General features: G+C 42.8%; 1 protein-coding gene across 4 annotated transcripts in view; it reads left to right on the top strand.

Moving 5' to 3' along the window:
• The first annotated feature begins 5,312 nt into the window (after window positions 1-5,312).
• Window positions 5,313-15,926, top strand: part of Rnf180 (ring finger protein 180) — a 164,639-nt gene continuing 154,025 nt past the window's right edge. Inside the window, exons 1-2 of one of the 4 annotated variants that reach the window (XM_045139081.1) lie at window positions 6,389-6,443; window positions 7,116-7,371. The gene's annotated coding sequence lies outside the window, so the exon portion shown is untranslated. Of the gene's footprint in view, window positions 5,432-5,714; window positions 5,788-6,388; window positions 6,444-7,115; window positions 7,372-15,926 lie in introns of those variants that run through there. The other 3 variants (XM_045139084.1, XM_045139083.1, XM_045139082.1) reach the window with 3 other exon arrangements.

The following is a 15,926-nucleotide window of genomic DNA, read 5'->3' as shown; positions in this document are numbered from 1 at the left end:
TACTTTATACCCATCAATATAATTAAACCTTTTGTTTTGAACTGCTCACTGTGGCCAAATTAGCTAAATGTCTTATTGTGGACTCAAATGGCCATAATTTATAATTTGCATATTAATTCAGGTTTGACTAGAAATATTACCTGAAGACAGAGATCAGAAGACTCAACTATCATGTAGTATGGTTGGCCTTCCATGTGCATAACTCAATGGCCCTTGTCAACAAATTTTGATGCAATTATATCAGAAATTATTATAAAATTATTATAAAAATTATATCAGAAAATATATGTCTATACATACATTTTGTCACTCCTCATACAACTATATACATTTGTATTGTATTTGGCAGTATAAGTAATCTAGATTTAAAGTAAAGTCTACAGGGGAGCCAGGCTTGGCGGTATGAGCTCTTGCTATATGAGAGGATAAGACAGGCGGACTGCATCCTCAAGAGCAGCCTAGGCTACTGAGGGATACTGAGGCAGGGAGCAACGTGGAATTCCACTTGGCTTGGGCTACACACACTCCTCTCCTAAATATGCACCTAGAAACTTATATCTTTCTCCACACTAAACTGCACATAAACTCCACTTCAAACACGAAATAAGTGTCCTCTCCTAGCAAACTCTATGTGTGTGTGTGTGTGTGTGTGTGTCTAAAATTGACCAGGCCTGAACTGGTTTTGGTTTGTCTGTTTGAGCAATGAGGCAGATTGTATTCTCTGCTAGACCTGCTAGGGAAATGCTGATTTATTATCTTATGCCTATGCAAGATTGGTGTGATTAAAATCAGATCATGGACAAAATATATCACTTTAAGGGAATACAGAGTAGAGAAATCCTTATATAGTCCAAATCTATCAATCAGAATAGACAGCCATTAATATTACACTCCCTAGCAACCACCTCCTCTTCTTCCTGGGACCCCCCAAAACAGGAAGCCCCTGGCAGTAACCCACTGCTCCTAGTCTCTGTTCTAGAGGCCCACTGCTCTGTTGTGACATATCTGATGGGTGCTTGACTTTGCTAACAAAACTTCTCGCTGTGTTACACTTGGTGAGCTTCTTCAACTTGTTGAACAAGGCCCCTGAGAGCCGAGAAACACCCAGACAGAGACTACTGGTCACATGACCCTGTCTAAAAATAAAAACGTAAAGAAAGGGGCTGCAAATGTACTTCAGTGGTAGAATGTTAGCCTAGTATGTGCAAGACCCTAGGTTCAACCTCCAGTGCTGAAATTAATAATTATTATTATTTAATAAATCAAAGTATGTTGGGGGATATATGTGGAGTATATGCAAGTGGTAACCATTTTATATATGGGACTTGGGTATCCACTGATTTTGTTACTTGGGGGAAACCCTAAAGACAATTCCTCATGGGTACTGATATATAACTGCAAAGATTGTTAATGTATGTGCTTTGGGATGACTAGGCCTCCAGCTGGCCATTACACTGGGTGATACCACAGGTAATTAATGTGGGCAAATATTTAGATACCAATTAACTAGTAGTTGTCTTAATAAAACCTACTTATTTGTATCTTATAGTCATAATGTTGACTTCTTTTGCCCCTTTACTAAAGATTAAAATATTTCCCCTGAAATATCAAAATCCAGACAGTGATTTTGTTTTTTATTATTTTTCAAGAAATTTATTGGGCGGACCTCTTTCTTTATGATGTTCTCGGTTGTTATATGAGTTCTCTAGTACAAATTAACTACTCCAAAATTTTGCTTCCTAAGCTCGACCATATTGCAGTCTTATAATGTCCTGCACCAAGAAATTCTGATGCAATTATTCAAGACTGACACCAAGGATCTGATTTGCTGAAATGCAAATTCAGCATTCCAGGTTATTCCAAAGTGCTTCCAAGGTTGACGTCCAAAGTTAAAAACCATTTACAGTTGCTAGAGAAATGTGGAATACCTAATTAAATTTTCATTTCTAGGGCTGGAGAGATGGCTTAGTGGTAAAGGTGTCTGCCTGTGAAGTCTAAGGACCCATGTTTGATCTTTCTCCTGATCCCATGAAACTAGACTCACAAAGGTGAGGCAAGCACAAGGTCGCACATGCCCACTAGGTAGCCCAAATGTCTGGATTTTGATTGCAGTAGCTGAGGCCCTGGCGTGTCAATTCTATCTCTCTCTCTCCCTCTCTCATGAGCGCATGTGTGCTAGAAATATTAAAAAATAAAATAAAATTTTAATTTCTATCAACCAGATATTCTTGTGTCATTATTAAGTGTCATTCCCTGGGAAGATATGAATACCCTCATGTGACTGAAAGGCAGTTCCATCACTGAGAAGCACTGGTGATTATTCATGAAAGACCACAGGCGCTCCCTGCAAAACTCACAGGTGGCTCCGGGGACGTCTCCTCTCCTCACTGAAGCTAATGGCTCAGTGCTTCTCTAGCCTTGGCTTAGGGCCTTATATATCCTGTAAGTCTTGGTTTCTTCAGCCTAGTAAGTTTCATTACCTTCCCAGTCTTAGGAGCGTCTTCCTTCCTTCAGGAGGGAATGTTTGATTCCAGAGAGAATTCTTACACATCAGCATTTTTGAGGGAAAAAAATGTATTAATGGTTTTTCCAAAACTCAATTCCAGCTGGGCATCCTGCGTTTTTATGTGCCAAATAATTCACCCTGTAATTTCTCTGACTTACTATTGTGGGCTTTCATAGGAAGTAACAGGCTAAAGCCCACTCCTTAATCAGAAATCACCAAGACGTTTCATCTTGTCTCGCTTCTCTCTGACCGGTTTGTAATAAATCAGTATCTCTAAAAGTTTATTTCTTTGAAAAGAAAGCATAGCAAATTCAGCCAGGTGGCCTACGTGTCCCTTGTGCTTTCCGCATGACTGCTTCTGCCAGCGGAAAGTCCAGTCCCTCTCAGACTTTACATCACTGACACTTCCTGCTGTCTTATCTTTCTAACCTCTCCTAGAGAGGTGAGGCTTACGTTGGGCCTACCAAGGTAATTCAAGATACGCTCCCTATTTGGGTTTCTATCCTTAATTGCATTAGTGAAATCATGTTCACTTTATAATGGATGGCATTCAGAGGTTCCAAGGAGGAAGATGCAAACTTCTTTATTTTTTTAGGGGCTCCATTTTGCCTAACACGGTTGAATATAACCTTCACTGTTCTCTCTTATTAGAACTTATTTACAACTTTGGTATAAGAGAGCGCATCCTCCAATTTGTTTTCTCAGGAAAAAATGTGTGAAAAGAATACTTAAATTTTGAATATGTTAAAATGGCTTTTAACACCCTCCATCATAAATTTCAAAAGTGGAAAAATAATTTTCTCTCAGAATTTACCTTTTATTCATGTTTGTTTTAAGCAATCTGATGTTATTCTGACTTATGAATCTTCATACATGATCAACTATTTGTTTCTCCCTGGCAGCTGTTTAAAACTCTTTGACCATATTATCTGAAATTTCATAATAATGCATCTTGGCTTCAGTAACTTTTGTGTATTGAGCTGACCGCTGTATGCTGTTGTTCTTTTGTTCAGTCTGAAACTTGGCATCCTGGTTTTCTTTGATAATTTTTTATCTTTGTTTCATTAGCTATTCAAAGTTTCCATGCCTCTTTGCCCTGGCTAGTGCAATACTGAACAGAAGTAGCAAGAACAGACTCGCTTTTCTTATTCTTGATTTTAGTTGAAAGTGATCATTCTTTCATGAGTAAGTATGGGATTAACTCTATGCTTCAAAGGTGCCTTTTATTAGGCTAAGTTCCCATCTACTCTTAAGTATGTGTGTGTGCCTAAGAAAGGGTATTGATTTTTTAAAAATAATTTACATTTTATTTGTTTGAGAGGGAGAGAGAGAAAGTAGTAGTAGACAGAGAGAGGGTAGCAGATAGAGAATGGGCATGGCAGGGCCTCTTGCCATTGCAAAGGAACTCCAGACACATGCGCCACCTTGTGCACCTGGGTTACATGGGTACTGAGGAATTGAACCTGGATCCTTAGGCTTCACAGGACTGAGCCATCTCTCCAGCCCCTGTTGAATACTTTTTCTTCAAATGTTGGATCATTTTGTTATTGTCCTTTAGGTAAAACCGGATATAAATTAATTTTGTATGTTACACCAACTTTGTGTTCATAAGATAAATCCCATTTGGGCATGTTATACATTACTTTGTACATTGTTAGATTTTTTTGTTATTGTTTTGCTTTGCTTGAGATGTTTGTATTAACATACATGAAAACACATTGGTCAGTCATTTTCTTGGTATGCCTTTGACTGTTACCGTTTTCATTTTCTTTCTTTCTTTTTTTTTTTTTTTTTTTTTTTTTTTTTTTTTTTTTTTTTTTACTGTTTTATTTACTTATTTGACACACACAGACAGAGGCAGATAGAGAGAGAATGGGTGTGCCAGGGCCTCCAGCCTGTGCAAACGAACTCCAGATGTGTGAGCCCCCATGTACATCTGGTTTCATGGATACTGCAGAATCGAACTTGTGTCCTTTGGATTTGCAAGCAACCACCCTTAACCACTAAGCCATCTCTCTGGCCCTCCTTTTGTTTTATTTTCTTTCTTTTTTTTTGTTGTTGTTTGTTTCTTTTCTGGAGATAAGGTCTTACTCTGTTGCTCTGGCTGGTCTAGAGCTCACTATGTTTCACTGACTGGACTGTAATGGCAATCCTCGTGCCTCAGCCCCCACAAATGCCCAACATCATTTTTTAAAATATGTTTTATTTATTGGAGAGAGGGAAGGAGGGAGGGAGAGAGAAGGAGAATGGGCGCACCAGGGCCTCCAGCCACTGCAAACAAACTCCAGATGCACGAGCCCCCTTGTGCATCTGGCTTACGTGGGTCCTGGAGAGTCGAACTGGGATACTTTGGCTTTGCAGGCAAACGCCTTAACCGCTAAACCATCTCTCTAGCTCCCCAACAACTTTTCTTTCAGAAGAAAAAGGAAAAAACTCACGGTACACAGCTCTTGTCAAATAAGACACTGGAGGCCAATGAAAACTTCTATATTTAGAAGAGGAAGCCTGTAATTTTTTTCCTCCCGTTTTGCTGACACCAACTAAAACTTTTGGCTTTTGGTACCAGCAATCTTGTAGTCTTTGATTCACCTATTGTCATTGCTCCGAATCTAGAGTTTTATGGACTGAGTAGGAGGCACCATTCACTCCAAAAGGCTCCCCTCACTTCCTAAGACAGCACTTGGATTTCCCCTGCTGGTCACCTCCTCCTCCCCAGGGTCGTGCGGCCCGAGTCAGGGGCGGACGCGCGGTTCTGCCAGCTGCGCGCGGCGGCGGCGGGGAGCACGCACCTCAGGGACCGGCCGCGCGCTCGGGTCTGCGGAAAAGAGCAGCACCCGACTCGACCCCGGTGGGTGCCCACGCTGTCACCTGCGCCGGGCAGGCCGGCGGGGACGAGGCCATTTTTCTCGGGAACACACCCGGCAGGTGGGCTGGGCTCGCACCCCGCGGGGCGGCGGGGCTGGGTGGGAACTTTCCCACGCGACCCCCGGGGCCCTGCGCCGCCCACGCGCGCCTCGCCTCGGGCGGAGCGCGGCGGGTCGGGGGCGCGCCGGGCCGGCGAAGCCCGAGGGTGCTCGGCGCGCGCGGGCGGCCGCCGCGGCGGGGTCGCGGGCGCGGCAGCTCGGGCGCTTCCCACCGCGGCGGCGGCGGCGGCGTTTGGCTCCTGCCGCTTCCCGTCGGCTCCAGCCCCCGGGCAGCGCCGCGTGCACACCGCGGCCGCGGCGGCCTCCGAGCCGGGCCGCGGGCCGGAAGGTGGAAAGGGGGGTGACGTGGGGACGCAGGTGAGGACGGGCCGGGGGCTCGTGGGCGGCGGGCGGCGACTCCCCCGGGGACCCCGCGGGGAGGATGCGCGCGGCGCGGGGTGGGGGGCGAGGCCGCCCGGCGAGTCCCTGAGGCTCCGGAGGGGGTGGTCTGGGGGGGTCGCGGAGGGCGACGGGAGGAACGCCACCGACCCCGGGCGGGAGGCCGGGCGCGCGTGGAGCTGGGGGGCGTGGTGGGACGGAGGCCTCGGCCGGTGTCGGGGGAGCCCGCGTGGGGCGAGTTGGCGTCCGCCGCTCGGGGTCGCGACCTGTGGGGCTGCGAGGCTGGAGTCCCCGGGAGCAGAGGGCGCGCGCACCCCCCGCGGCAGGGCCCCCGCCGGCGCCCCTCCATCCGTCCATCCATCCATCCATCCTTGGCGTCCGCGCATCCACGCTTGCATGCGTGCGCGCAGCCACTTTTCTTTTGTCTGCTCCACGTCCGTGCTGCTTTGTTGCAGCCTGGAGTCCCGAGCCTGCGGGACTCGGGTGACTAGGGAGCTGTGACGTGCCTCGGGACGCGAGAGACGAGGGTCCTTGGAAAGGGCTGGGGGCTGGGGAGGGGGGGACAGTTCTTAGATTGGCATGGTCTTCAGCAGTCACATGCAGACTTGACCTTGTTCTTTTCCAGATAACCCTGGGTATGTATGGTAGCAGCTAATAGTTTTAAGTGCGCCCATAAAGAGTGTTTATGAGTGAACTTCAAAGGATCAGGATGTAGACAAGGTTACTTATTATCCCATTTTATAGACCAGACTGCTGGGGCACCCACAAGAAAAGTGATGCTATCAAAACTAAAATTCAGGCTTTGTGGAAAGCCGGTATTAGCGCTTGTGTGACAAACTAAGCTTCGTCTTTGGTGATCCAGTAGCTCTGTCACCCTCCAGCAATACTTATCGCGAGTGCCGGTCAAGGTACTGATTCTGGTCTTCATTTTACCCATCACTCATGTCTGTGTTAAAAGCACAATATCCCTTTTGAGGGATCAGGATCATTTCACTTATTGAATGGGATCACAAAGAGTCTTGGTGTGGAGTAAAATGCAGTTGTCTTTCATACCTTAAGTCTCCCATTTCCTGTATAAAAATCGTGCCACAGGGGGCTGAAGGGTATTTGATGATGATCATACCCGAGATCCGCGTTAATAAGTGAGCAGAGGAGACAAAACAGGTATCCCTGAATGTAGAGCAGCGACTTGACTTTTCTCCTAAATAATTAAACATGGAGGAGAAGAGTCATTTCTGTTATTTCGGTGAAAATTAACTTGTTCAATAATTGCCTGCATATTATATTGCTTTCTTATCTCCCCACAGCTATCAACAATTAACCAGTTTCCCTAGCGTTTGCTTTCAAATAGTTTTGCCAATGGACCTTTTATTGCTCCATTTTTCTTCCTTGCTTTTGTTTTTCCAAAATGAGTTTTCTTTCTGAAATTCAAAGAAAGCACCGAAAAAGATTGTTTTCTTTCTTTGTGAACAAGAACTAACTAGGACACTTCTGGGTATATTTGAAGGCCAGACCCTTGTCCTTAATACATAAATCTTTTATGTCAAGAAGAAATTCTCTCAGGTAAGTATGCAGTAAATTAATAATCACCTTTAATAGACCTCTGTAATATTTTATGACTCAGTTATGTGTGTAAAAGTAATACTTTATACTTATATAGTGTCTTTTTTAATCAAAAAGCAAAGCTAAAATTTTTGTGTGATGTCTGTATGATATGTGTGTGCAGGTTCATGTATGTGAGCATGGGCATACATGTGTCACTGAACACATGTTGAGGTCAGAGGATAACTTTGGATGTCTTCTCTAGCTTTTCACCTCATTCAAGGTAGGGTCTCTTGTTGTTTGTGTTTTTTCCTGGAGATCTTGATTTAAGTACTCAAATCTTGTGCAGTTAACACAAACACTGAGCCATCTCGCCAACCACTTACCTTTTGCAATAAGCCCAAATTTTGTGGGACATTTTGCTTACACTTAATTCCTGCCTCTTAGAATAGACACAGCCCCCATCCCACCCCCACAAGTCAGTAATGTGTCCTTTCCTTCATTGAGATATTTGGAAAATGAGAGAAGTAATGTCCAAAAAAAGAAAAAGAAAAAAAGTTTGAACTCCATGGAAGAAAACTGCTTTTCATTTTCCAGCTGTGACCACATAGTTGTTAAACTCCTCTCTGCATGCTAGATCATTTTCATTTCTGCAGAGATGGATCTTCCAAGCTGTCCCCTGAGAAGGCTAGAAGCTTACTGGAGTAGTGCTGCTGCTATTTCTGAGTATTTCAAACCTTCTGAACTTCCAAGTCAGTTTACAAGCAACATAAAAACATGATTGCTTTTATAAGCACCTGATTTTGTTTGTGTTTTATAAAATCAAAAGGCTCAGCTTGAACACTATTTTATTAGCTAAACTTGGCAGATTAATTCTGCATGGTTATCAAACTTGGTTCTACCATTAAGAGATTTTAAAGGATTGTCTGATGACTGTGAGGGCAGATCAAAAGTGTGATTTAAAATTTTCTGTCACTCCTCCCTCCCTCCTTCTCTCTCTCTCTGTCTTCCTCACTATCTCCTTGCAAATAAATAAATAAATAAATGTTTTAAGTAATTGAGGGGGCTGAGGATGCAGTTCAGTGGCTTAGTACATGTCAAGCACCACTAAAAGAAAAAGGTTGGGCTGGAGAGATGGTTTAGTGTCTAAGGCACTTGTCTATGAATCCTAAGGACCCAAGTTTGATTCCCTACTACCCACGTAAACCAGGTCCACAAGGTGCCACTGCATTTGGAGTTTGCTTATAGTGGCTAGAGGCCCTGGTTTGCCCATTCTCTCGCTCTCTCTCTCTCTCTCTCCCCCTCTCTCTCTAAAATAAATAAATTAAAAAAATAAAAAGTTTAAAATATGAACTAAATTATTAGAATGCAGTTGCAGCCTTCCTAGAGGGCTATGATGAAAGGACAATGCTTGTTTTTAAGTTGAAATTCTATACTTGTGTGCTTTTACGTGTTAAACATTTTGAAAGTAATTGCTATTGTAATCTACCAGCCACCTCTTTTTCACATAATTTTTTTTTCTTTGTTAAATAAAATGTGTTACACAGGTCACGTCTTACTTGAACAGCATTGGGCTGGCAATATAATTCATTTAGAAGCTTGAACTTTGCATATATGCAGATATAAAAGTTTGGGAATTTTGGGTCAGAGATTGGCTCTATATGTTTTGATTCTAAGAAAACTAAGCAGCCTCATCTCTCTGGTTCTAGTACATGAGTCAGTCTATAACAGTGGCGTCTGATAAACTTCATTTAATACCACTTAACCAAAGGATTTTGTCTCCTTTGTTCATTTGTGGAATTAAAGTGTTTATGACTGTGTATTACACATACTGTGTTGTCTTAGTCCATTTGCGCAGCTACAACACAGTACCTGAGGCTGGACAGTTGACGGAGATCAGGAGCGTAGGCAGGTTTTATGGCTCCGAGGAGCAGGCAGCTGAAGAGCAGGCACTGGTGGCTTCGGTGTCTGGGGAGAGCTTTGCTCTCAGAATGTTGTGTCCTGACACTGCAGAGGGTGTCCAAGGCACAGAAACCAGAAGGCAGTGACCTTCATAAGCTTCATAAGGTTCTTAAATTCTAGGCTGAGAGGAATCTCCTTACATTAGCACCTACGTGTTCCTCTTGCCTCGTGCTCCAGGCAATCGTGTCTGATAAGTACAGGCCAAGAGCCTTCCTTCTGCCCTGTAGTGAATTCCCTGTTACCTGAGACCTCTCCCAACCAGCAAAACCAGACAGATCAGATGCTGTCTTGTAATGCTGGACTGCTAGGTTTTCCTTTATTTTCTGTGTTCCCAACAAATTCCAGGAAGCCACAAGGCAGACGTGGGGTTTGTGGTGAGTACTACAAAACATTTGACGATCTAAGACATAAATAACTCTGACAACCATACATAAGCAATTGTAGTAACTTTTATCATGAGTTATGCCAGTTCTTCTCCCACAGGAATAGTTAGGCAGCAAAATACTGCATCAGCATCAGAGTAGAGAGAACAAAGAATGAGGCCACACGGGTCTGTTGAAGACCAGTCTGAGTGCTTGGATATTGTAAAGCCGAGCAGGTGGCTGGGAAGAGATCAGCTTCCTCAGGTTGTCTGTTTAACACCAAGTCGAGGCGGGTCTCCTCTGATTGGACATGTATGAGGAAAAAGGAAGACTCTGAGATACTGTAGAGCAAGGAGAGATTTCACATGGAAAGGAATATCACATTCATTTCATACTTTGATATGGTTTCATGAATGCTGTGTCAGTACTGTTCGTTCAATCTTTAAAGGTTTCTATAAAACATAGAACATTTAACCCCTTCATTGCTTTTGTCAGAGAGACCTTGGGTTTCTTTATAATGCTTTGAGTGAGGGAAAAAAGTGTACCCACTGCTTAAAAAAAATTTTTTTTTGTTCATTTTTATTTATTTAAGAGTGACAGAGAAAGAAAGAGAGGGGCAGATAGAGAGAGAGAGAGAGGGCTTCCAGCCACTGCAAATGAACTCCAGACACGTGCGCCCCTTTGTGCATATGGCTAACGTGGGTCCTGGGGAATTGAGCCTCGAACTGGGGTCCTTAGGCTTCACAGGCAAGCGCTTAACCACTAAGCCATCTCTCTAGCCCCCTGCTGCTTTTTTGAAGAATGTCATTCTAATAAAATTTACTTGAAAACAGTGACAAAATGAATCGTTTCATTACGGTAGGGTTACTAGTTACCGCAGGACATTGGGCAGCAGCAGTGTTTATTGCATGTGAGTGTGGCAGCTTCACCTCCAGTAGTGAAGAGATTTCTGAGTGAGCAGCCAGAAGAGACAGCAAGTGCAGCTTGCTGTTTCAGAACAGAAGCCATATCTCCATCTTAGAATTCCAGCTAACGGGGGTCACTGAGTTTCAGGGCGGTCCAGGCTGAAGGACTGTGTAGGGCACCTGTCTGTAGAAGCAGTGGGTAGTACTCAGTGAGAAGCTTATAAGATAGGATAATAAATGGTAGAATATTGGGTATTATTTTTTGACATGGGTTCCACCAAACTAAAGGAGAAAGTCAAGAAGGAAAAAGCACAAGTTAATAGCCTGGCCACTGAGCTCTGTGGGGAGGCAACAGTGCATAGTTGTGGGCTGTGAGCTCACTGAGAGGGTGTGTTGGTTTTGCTAGAGAGTGTTCTGTGGAGAGGCCATCTTCCTGGTATGATTCTGCATGTATTAGCACCATTCCTCTGTATAAGAATTGCTCATTAGCTTGGTTACCCTGGAATGGTATATGCAGCAAAGATAGAAAAACTGGATTCTTGTCTTTTAATGATCTATTTTCAAGTTGTAATCTCCAAATCGCTCGATAATCCTTAAGTTTGTGATACTTGAATTTATGCTGTTAGGGTAAACAGAGAGCCCAAATGGAGAGGCATAAATACAAAGCATTGCGCGGGCTGTCCAGGGCAAAGGGCAGGTCCTCAGACAAAAGTCCCATAGTAGTCGCATAGTCCAGATGATTTCATATCCCAAATGACAAAACCCATGAATCGTAAGTACACCGGAGAGGAGCTTCCTAGCCTCAGAAGGTAGAGAACTCAGGGTTCAGTTTCTCATTCACTTTTCTGTCTGTAGTCACAACACTAGAACTCGTTCATTTGCATAGCCTTAGCAAACCATCCCCCATTTAAACCTCAAAAGATATAACAGCATAAATACATCTCAGACTAAGCTGTCGGCCCCTCTGTTCTACCTGCTGCATTCCCTTTGTAAGTTAACAGCAGATCTATCCTTAGAGCTGTTTGCGATGAAGAGTCTGGAGTCATGCTTGAGTGTTCGTACACCCCGTATCCACCCAGAACTTCACCTGTCTCTACCATGATTGTGCTTTGAATGCTCCTTGTAGGTCCATCTGTTGATGCTCAACCAATGACACTGTTAGGGAGGTTCTGGAAACTACAAACTACTGGGAGTGTGTGTTTTCTTGGGGCTTTTCCTTCCCCAGGAGCCTTCGTGAATCCCTTTCTCTACACCCTGTTTGTTATATTAGCTGTTTTACCATACTCCCTCTGTTATGATGGACTAAACCTTTAGAAGCTGTTATCCCAAAGAAATCTTTGATTCTTGAAGTTGTTCCTGCACGCTGTTTGGTCCCAGCAGATGTAAACCTGACGAATACAACCCCCTTCACTGCTGTCGCCCGGAGGCGAGTCTCTTCTTTCACTATAATGCAATAGCAATGGATCTCCATCGTAGTGGAGCTTGTCAGGTAGAAGAGTCAGTTGGTAGTTTTCCAGTCATATTCTTGCTTTAGCTGAGACAATTTTATTTAAAAATAAATCTAATAATCCATTTAAAAAGTAATCCTGGGGGAGGGGCTGCGGCTGGAAGGATGGCTTAGTGGTTAAGGCACTTGCCTGCAAAGCTAAAGGACCCAGGTTTGAATCCCCAGGACCCACGTAAGCCACATGCGCAAGGTGGCGCCTGTGTCTGGAGTAGTAGGTATCCGCGAATAGATAAAACGCTGGCCAGGAAACCAAGAGACCTGAGCTTATTTACTTATTTATCCCACCATCTTCCAGGATGAGGGTTTAAAGCCCCTAGCACTTTTATTGTTTGCTTTATCTTTTCTCCTCAGCCTTGAGTATGTGTGTGTGTGTAACTGACAACTTCTATACTTACAGACAACAAACCATGGTATTTCCCCCCACCCCCCACTTTCCCCTTCATAACTCCACTCTCCATTATAACCCTTCCCTCTCTCCACTAGTCTTTCTTTTAATTTGATGTAATCATCTTTTTCTCCTATTATGAGGGTCTTGCTAGGCACTGCAAGGTCTTGGGTATTGAGGCCAGTTTCCGTCCGGGCAGTTGTATGTTGTCTCTTTTCACAGTACCCCTTGTTGTACAAAAGCTTTGTAATTTAGCCGTGAGTTTTGAGTAGCTCATCTGTTACTGCTCCTACATACTCACGTCATTGAGCCCCCAGGTATTTCAGCATTGCACACTTCTGTTCTTCTGCTCCAAGCACGCTCCCAGTCAAGGGGGAGAAGCAGTGTCGTTTATATATCCACTTCTTGCAATATTTTGGGAGCCAGAGACTGGAATAACCCAAGTCTTGCTGTCTGTATAACCATAAATGTCTTGAACAGTTTCCTTTGCCCTGAAGGAAAAGAATATGGAAGCCAGATTGTTGCTTACTTGTGAGGCTACCTTTGTGTCTCCTTAATCTTTTCTTGATTTATGAAAACTTTCATATTATAAAATATGGTAAGTTAGACAAATTGATGCTTCGTGTCATATGTAAATATGTGTTAGCCTTTGTCTCCCCTTTGAGAAGTCAGCTGGAGCTGCGGTGGTGGGACTCCCTTTCCCTTCACTTTGCCTGCAAGTCTCACTTGGGATTTCCTGTAATTTTCTTTCTTTTTTTCTTTGGCCTATTCTTTCTTACCCTACTGGATGACAGTCTTCCTTACCTTGTATATTTCCATACCACACCAGATTGTTACTTTTCTTATTCCCAGTCTAAATAGCAGCTGCTGAGTAAGTGTTTATTGGATGATTATTTGTAGCCTAAAAAAACTGCTTAAAATCAGCAGGAAAAAAAATCACCTGATTTGATTTTTCTGTTCACAACTGTATTTTTTTGGTCCAGTCAGAAATACCAATATGAACCTTCATATAAGTTACTTTTAGATATGTTCTAAGTTGCTCACAAATTTCCAAAATTGAGTAAGCTTATTCCTTGGAAGAAAATTTGTTGACTTTCCATACAGTGATGTAATGGATCAGATATGAAATGTCCCTCTTCGGATCAGTCTCCAGCTTGGTCCTCCACTGGTGGTGGCCTTTGAAGAGGTAGGGGAAATGTTGGGAAGTGGGGCATAGTTGGAGATCAATGTGGATGTGTCTTTAAAGGGAATCCTGTCTCCCTCTGCTTCCTGTCTGCCATCAGGTGAAGAATCTCTTCAAAATATACTTTTCCTATTATGATTTTGTGGCCAAGTGATGGAACCTAGCAGACTTGGAGTGAACCCTTGAAACCATGAGCTAAAACAAAGCCTTCCTCTTTTAAGATATTTTCTCAGGTGTTTCGTTACAGCAAGATAAAAGGAATGAACATAGCTAGGCATGGTGATGCACACCTTTAATCCCAGCACTTGGGAGGCAGAGGTAGGAGGATCGCCGTGAGTTTGAGGCTACTCGGAGACTAAATAGTGAATTCCAGGTCAGCCTGGGCTAGAGCAAGATCCTACCTTGGAAAACCAAAAAAAAAAAAAAAGTAATGAACATAAATGAGTTCAATTATATATATATTTACACACCACTTTAAAAGATATGTTTCAGAACATTGTTAATTGTGCATGTAATTGTTACTTTTTATGTTTCCCATAAAAATACACTAAGCAGTGAATTTATGGAGCCTAATCAATGCTTTGACTTTAATTTTTTTTTATTTTGAAGTCTTTAAAATTCATTCCTTGATGTCATTTTATTTTTTAAATTAACATTCAGAGGTCCAGGTATCATTCATTCTGGCATTCTTAACAGTGTGTTTTAGTTGATTGTCACCCCTGCCTTCTCTCCACAACTCATCCTACCCCCCATCTACCTCTTCTCCCTACTAAGGTTCCCCCTCTGTGCAAAGTCACGTGTGTCCTTTAGCCCTTCTCTCGCCCTTCTTCCTACTCATCTCTCTATACTTTATGCTCACTCTTGGTAACCATTCTAGTTTTATAGGTTTTACCTACATTTGCTCCCCTTTATATAGATACTTGTGTATATTGCAAGTCAGGATCTGCATATCAGTGAGAGCTTGCAGTTTGTGGTTCTGAGTTTGAGTCTCTTTATTTACTAAATACTTTTCAGTCCTACACATTTTATAATTTCATTTTTGATGCTACTGAAGAGAATTCCTTTGTGCATATGTACCACATTTGCATCATCCATTCATCTGTCAATGGGAATCTAGGTTGATTCTATTTCTTAGCTATTATAAACAGACCAGTAATAAATATGGATGTTCAGGTATCTCTTTGCAGATGATGTGAATCTATATTTAAAATAACCAATAGAAGCTATAAGAAAACTCCTAGAGCAAATAGGTACTTCAGTAAAGTTTCAGTATACAAAGTCAACACCAAAACAGTAGCTTTTATATACACTAATGATGAACTCACAGAGAATGAAAGCAAGAACAACATCCTATTCATAAAAGCTGTAAAAAAATTAAATACATAGGAATAAACTTAACTAAAAATGTAAAAGACCTCTGCAAAGAAAATTCAAGACACTGTGTGGGGGGGGGAAGAATAGTAAATGATGGAATGACCTTCCATGCTCCTAGGTTGGTAGAATTACCAATATTGTAGAAATGGCTATATTACCAAAAGTAATCTGCAGATTCAAAGCAAATGCTATCAAAATTCTAGTGACATTCTTCCGAGTTGGAATAAAAGTAATCCAAGGGTTCATATGGAAGCACATGAGACCACAAGTAGCCACAGCAAAGCTGAGGAGAATGACCACAGCTGTAAGAAACACAACACCTGCACCCAAACTATACTACTGGGCAATAGTGATCAAGACAGCATGGTGTTGGCACCAAGACAGACGTGCAGAGTGGTGGAGCAGAGTAGAGGGCCCAGAAATAAACCCACACTACCTTGGCCAATTATTCTTTGACAAATAAGTCAAAAACATTCAGTGGGAAAACAGCCTGTGGCACAGCTGGAAATCCCCCTGCAGAAGCATGAAATTACATCAGTATCTTTCACCCTGTACAAATATTAATTCAAAGTGGATCAAACATCGTCATCTGAAGCCTAAAACACTGAATCTGCTAGAGGAAAAAGTAGGAAACATGATTCAAGACAGCACCACAGGCAAGAACTTTCCGAGTAGGACTTCGCTAGCGTAGGAAGGAGCCCCAGAAGTCAATACGTGAGACAACATGAAATTAAAAAAGAATATCCACAGCAGCAGAAGCTTAGCAAGGCAAGCAGACAGCCTACAGAATAGGATTATTTGACAACTATAGTTCAGCAGGAGGCTAATCACCAGGGTTTACAAAGAAATGTGAAAATTAAGAACAACAAAAAAATCTTGCAATCAACAGCAGATGGGC

Source organism: Jaculus jaculus, chromosome 20 (genome assembly GCF_020740685.1).
Source record: "Jaculus jaculus isolate mJacJac1 chromosome 20, mJacJac1.mat.Y.cur, whole genome shotgun sequence".
Lineage (NCBI taxonomy): Eukaryota > Metazoa > Chordata > Mammalia > Rodentia > Dipodidae > Jaculus > Jaculus jaculus.
This window is presented reverse-complemented; position numbering and strand designations above follow the sequence as displayed.